We start from the raw sequence: 5,580 nt of genomic DNA on the forward strand, positions 1-5,580 counted from the left end.
GAAGAAATGATGAAAAAAGATAATATCCAAGTAAATATAAAGATGTCAATGGCTGAAGGAAAAAGTATGGTTTGGAAAGAAGCTGTGAGAGAATGGCAACAACAGTGGAATAGGGAAATCAAAGGGAGACATTGGTATGGTATTCAAAATAAAGCTGGAACTGAGAGGAACTGGTGAGGGACTAAAAGAGAGGAAATAGTGATGACAAGATTAAGAATTGCACACAGTAACCTGAATAGTACATTATACATTATAGGGAAGCATCCTACTGGTTTTTGTGAGGTTTGTCAGACACAAGAAACCATAGAACATGTACTTCTAAATTGCAGAAGACATGAAGAACAAAGGAGAAAAATGATGGAAAATTTAAGAAAAGATGGGTTGGTAGGGAAAATAAAAATCTGGGGTGATTGGGCAAGGCAAGAAAAAATATTTGTAATTTCTTAGTTAATACTGGTTTGATGTGTAGAATCTGTGTAGAAAATAATCTGGAAATAGAGCGGAGAAACATCGGAGGAGAATCAACCAGTGGCGGTAGTGCAACACTTACGGATGCAAGGCGCCGTTAAACTCGGAAGAAGAAGAAAAAAAAGAAGAAATGATGGCCTTAGCATTAAAGAAGCGGAGCAACAGTTCACTTCTACATATAAAAATCTGTATTTCGCTTTTAGAAAAACTGCTGAAAAAGAATAGTCTCTTTATCTTACCCATATTGTGGTGCTGTTTACTCCACGGTAAGACATTTGTGCTTTTATATACGCTGGATTCTCTTTCGGTTTTCTGTTTGTTAGCCGCTATTTGCGTTTAAAAAAATTACGTTTTAAACCAAAACAATACCACACATGGGTAACGTTAGCACGCTTTGTGGGCCAAAACAGAAGCTGTCAGATGTAGTGTAGTAGGACGGCGTGATATGTTTAAATATATAGGCTCCTTTGTCTTGGATGTGACACAGTTTAAGTGTCAGCTCTAATCGCTTTATATTCGACAGAAATACATTTACCATTTGTATTTTGCAGTGTGGTTACTTTTGCTTGACTATGACATGCTTTATTTCAAATTAATAAAAAAAAAAAAAAAATAAATTTAAACGTTGTTTTGAACTTTTGAACTGATTCCTTTGTGTTATAAGTATCAGGCTTATGTGATCTTTTGAACTGATTTCGTTTTGTTATATTTTGTCTTGAACTGTTTGTAAATCTGTTATCTGATAAATGTTATTTAGGGCAGTACTTTTTTATGAATGAAACTGCATGTTCATTAAGTTGTTATTGATTGTCTATAAGACTGATGTATGTTTGTCTGATGAGTGAATGTGTAAATCAGTGATGTTCTTCTGCTGTTTGTTTGCATGTGTTACTTTATGAATCCAGACATATTTCTTTACCTGTAATTATTATCATCCTTATAAAATCCTTTTTCAACACTACCTTGATGTATAAATTTGTTTGGCTTATGATTGTCTGTTTGTTTCTTCTTCAGGTGTGTCTGGTGCTACTACAGAGAAAGTGTCATTGTCAGTAAAGGAGGGAGATTCAGTCACTCTACAAACTGATGTTAATACAAACCAGCATGGTAGAATTAGATGGTATTATGATGGCACCCGCATCGCTGAAATCAACAGAGATCCCAACAAGACCTGCACAGATGTTCAGTGTAAAGAAGGTACTGAGAGATTTAGAGGTCGACTGAAGCTGGATCATCAGACTGGATCCTTGACAGTCATGAACATCAGAACCACAGATGCTGGAGATTATGATCAGATCATTAGTGGAAACAACAATGACAACAGTAAAAAGAATTTCAATGTTTCTGTTCATGGTGAGTCATTATGTTGAAAAGCAAGTCTTGTACATTTAAATCTCACAGTTTGAGGTGGTTGGAAAACAAATACATGATTGATAAAACAAAAATCTTCAGTTTTGTTGGCAATGGTGCTCTCTTTATACAGTTCGTGCTTAATGTCATGCGACTGAACACATGACAGGCCAACCATGCGTATCTTAAAGACGTACACACTAAAATGTTAAGTGGAATAAACCAGTTAAAACGTAACATTTTATCTTACTTATACATATCTGAATGACACTGAGAGAACAGAGCCCTGTATTTCATCTTATGGCATAATACAGCCCAGACTATTTGTTTATGCAGTGTCCTGTCAGCAGCAGCAGCAAGTGCACCTTCAGCGTGGGAGAGATATGCATTAGCTAAAGCTTGCCACAAAGCACTGGCAGAAGTAATTGCCATGAATGTTTAGGGGGAAAATATATTTGAATTATTTTTATTAATACACTAGTGTTTTCTGAGTCAATGTAGCAAGGATGAACTTGCCGATCTTGACTCACCATCTGCTCATTGGATGTGCCTTTAGAGAGAAATGCGTCTATACAGATTAGCTATTTAAACCCGGATTGATATTTTGAAATTGCTCACATAAAAGTAGACCCTTTACAAAAATGTAAAAATCTTATCTTTTTGTTAACATTATGCATATTATCAGTTGTTTTCACTGAAATGCAGATCTGCCTACATTGTTCACATCTCAAAAAATATGTTCTGAATGACACTGACCCTTAAAAGCAAATTGATATTTTTTTTTATGCAGAGTACAGCGCAGTGATTTGGTTTAAAATTTTTTAAATGAAAATGCAGAAAGTGCTAATAATAATAATAATTCATGATCTTTTGCATTCTTAAACGCATTATTTAATAGTTTTAAGGCAAGGGGTTTCCTTAATTTTCAAAGTCAACTTATCACTTTTTACAGTTTAGATTCACATATACATTTACTTAAATATGATTTTCTTTTGTTTAGCTGTTAGTTATGTCAGTTTTCTTATATTTCAGTTTCTTGTATTTTTATTTTATTTTTTTTTTTATTTTTATTTTATTTTTTTTTTACAGGTTTTTTAATATTATCTCTGATCACCTTTTATTATCATCTAGTTAAATCTACCTCTTCATCTACTAAAAATGTTTTTAGTTCATCAGGGATGATGTAAAATGTGTTTAATAGCACAAAATGTGGATAAATGTTACTATTCAGAAAGAAAGTCTTGAAAGCATGTTTTATCGCTGGCATATCCACAGTTATAATGTTATGTTCCTTTCTGCTGTTAAAAAATAAATAAATAAATAAACAAATCCTTCAAGCAGCTTATTGTTTGTGTTTCAGGTGTTTCTGCTGCTGAACAAGATGAAGTGAAGAAGGAGGGAGAAAATATCACGTTATATACAGGTGTAATAAAAAACCCAAATGATGTGATAACGTGGTATTTTAATAACATTCTCATTGCTGGAGATCAGAGTAAGGTCTGTACAGATGATCAGTGTGATGAGAGATTCAGAGACAGACTGTAACTGGATCATCAGACTGGATCTCTGACCATCATGAACATCACAAACACAGACTCTGGGAGATATCAACTACAGATCAACAGCAGCAGATTCAGCATCGTTAGAAACTTCACACTCACCATTCCTGTCGTTAGTAAGTAACTTTTTTTTTTAATTATTATTCATTTTCCCTTAAGCAATTTTAGAAAACAGTTTGAAATACTAAAATCATCCCACTAAATGATTTTATTGTTGATCATCTGTCATCTTCAATTGCATATCAAAGTGACAGACAATTGTCACATTGATATTTGTCACTTCATGAATTTTACAACTTTGAAGTAAAATTTGGTAATTATAAGAAAAAAAAAATCTATACATTTTTTGGTCAATATTCCTGTGAAAGCCACTGTTTTAGCTGATGTTGCTCTAAAATCCACCAGATGGTGTCATTTATCTAATAATTCCATATCAAACAACTTTGTACAAAAAGCAGAATAGTAATGATAGAGTTAATTTTCTGTTGACCTCTAGTAATAATGACCGTCTGTCTTTTACTGTTTGAAATCCAGGTCCACCTTCAACTGCTGCAGGAGAAAATGCTGCTGTTATTGGTGGTGCTATTGTTGGTGGTGTTCTGCTCATAGCTGTGGTAGCTTTTGTGATTTTCTGTTGCTGCAAAAGATGTACAAAACCAAAGGGCAAGTATTACATATAAGCTACAAAATGTAAATACAAGATTTATTGTACAAGAAGAATCTATAAAATGTTAAAGTGTGTCTTTTAAGTTTAATTGACTGAAGATTTTGTTTTATTGTTTGAACAGACACCCCAGACCAGGGCGATCAAAAGGTAAGGCACTAAGAGCACCCAAAAAAAAAAAAAAAAACTACTACTTTATGCTACTTTGTTATAATTGACTTACTCAAAAGAGCACCTCATTTGTGCTGTATCATTCCTAAATTAAGAACATGAGTCTTTACATTGAGCAAACATCATATGTATTAAGACATTTTTGTGTTTGTGTAACTGGATCCTGATAATTTGTTTTACCTTCTGTGATTCTGTTTTCTTTCAGAAGGAGAATGAAGAAGCAGAAAAATTTCTACCTGGGCCAAATGATAATCATATGAATGTTTTTAATGGGGAAACTGCTCATCATAGTAATCAGCAGTCTGCATCAACACCAGCAACATGAAGATTCTTGTCCAAACCATTTTTAAATGACCTTTCCTTTCTTTTGAAGTGAAGTCATACAAATGTTATTGTGGAGCAAGTTTAACAAACTGATGACAGGAGAAAACTGAGAACACAGGAGATAAAAAGGTTCATTCATTTAAAAAAAAAAAAAAAAGAAAAAAAATGGTTCACATGAATTCTGAAATTCATAAACCAGAGAAAGCCATTATGATATGTTACTCAGGCTGCCACAAGTATAACTACCATTTTTGCCTTGATCATATACCAAAAAAGAAAGGGAACGTATATCGAAAGAGCTTATTTGTAAATGTTTATTGAATATTTAGTCTCATCTACTAACCAGTTCATAAGATCTAAATAAGCATACTGGTGTTCAAAAGACACCATGCAGTTTGTTTATGGCATTTACAGGAAGGTTTTGCCATTTATTTGAGCCATCAGTCCAATTACTAACGGATTGGCATATCAAATGTTGTTTATATTTATTTATAATTTGCTATGAACCCATGTATGTTTTCAAGATGGGCATTTTGGCCAAAAGATCTCACAGGCCCCTTTTCCACCAGCAGGAACCGGGTGCTAGTGTTGTTGCTGGTTCCATGATCAACCCGTAAGCGGTTCTTACTTATAGACCAGCAATGTTTTTGGTGCTACTGATGAACCACTTTCCCGGTTCAGAACTAGTGCTTTGGGTGCTGGAAGACAAAGAACCGATTTGAACCTAGGTTCTGGCTCCGAACCAGCACTCAATCTGTCTTGGTGGAAAAGGGGTAACAGTGCTCTTTAGTACAGCTTTGTCAACTCTAACATTTTAATGGTGAAAGAAAGGTGGTTGAAATCCAGCAAGGGTCAGTCCATGAAATCTCACTGTGTCCTTGAGCAAACTCTCTGGAACTAAACTAAGAAGTGCACTGTAAGACACAGTCGATAGAAGCAGCTACAAAATGCCAGATATGTGTTTTATGTCATGTATTGTTTTATAGTATATTTTGTGACTGTTACTGACTGCTGCTCAAGCTGTGTACAGGTGTTCAGCATCTG

The 5,580-nt window shown here is 34.3% G+C and overlaps 1 pseudogene; it reads left to right on the top strand.

Moving 5' to 3' along the window:
• Positions 1-593: 593 nt before the first annotated feature.
• LOC127158738 (uncharacterized) overlaps positions 594-5,580 on the top strand; it is a 7,614-nt pseudogene continuing 2,627 nt past the window's right edge.

This window comes from Labeo rohita, unplaced genomic scaffold, assembly GCF_022985175.1.
Source record: "Labeo rohita strain BAU-BD-2019 unplaced genomic scaffold, IGBB_LRoh.1.0 scaffold_167, whole genome shotgun sequence".
NCBI classification, from domain to species: Eukaryota; Metazoa; Chordata; class Actinopteri; order Cypriniformes; family Cyprinidae; genus Labeo; species Labeo rohita.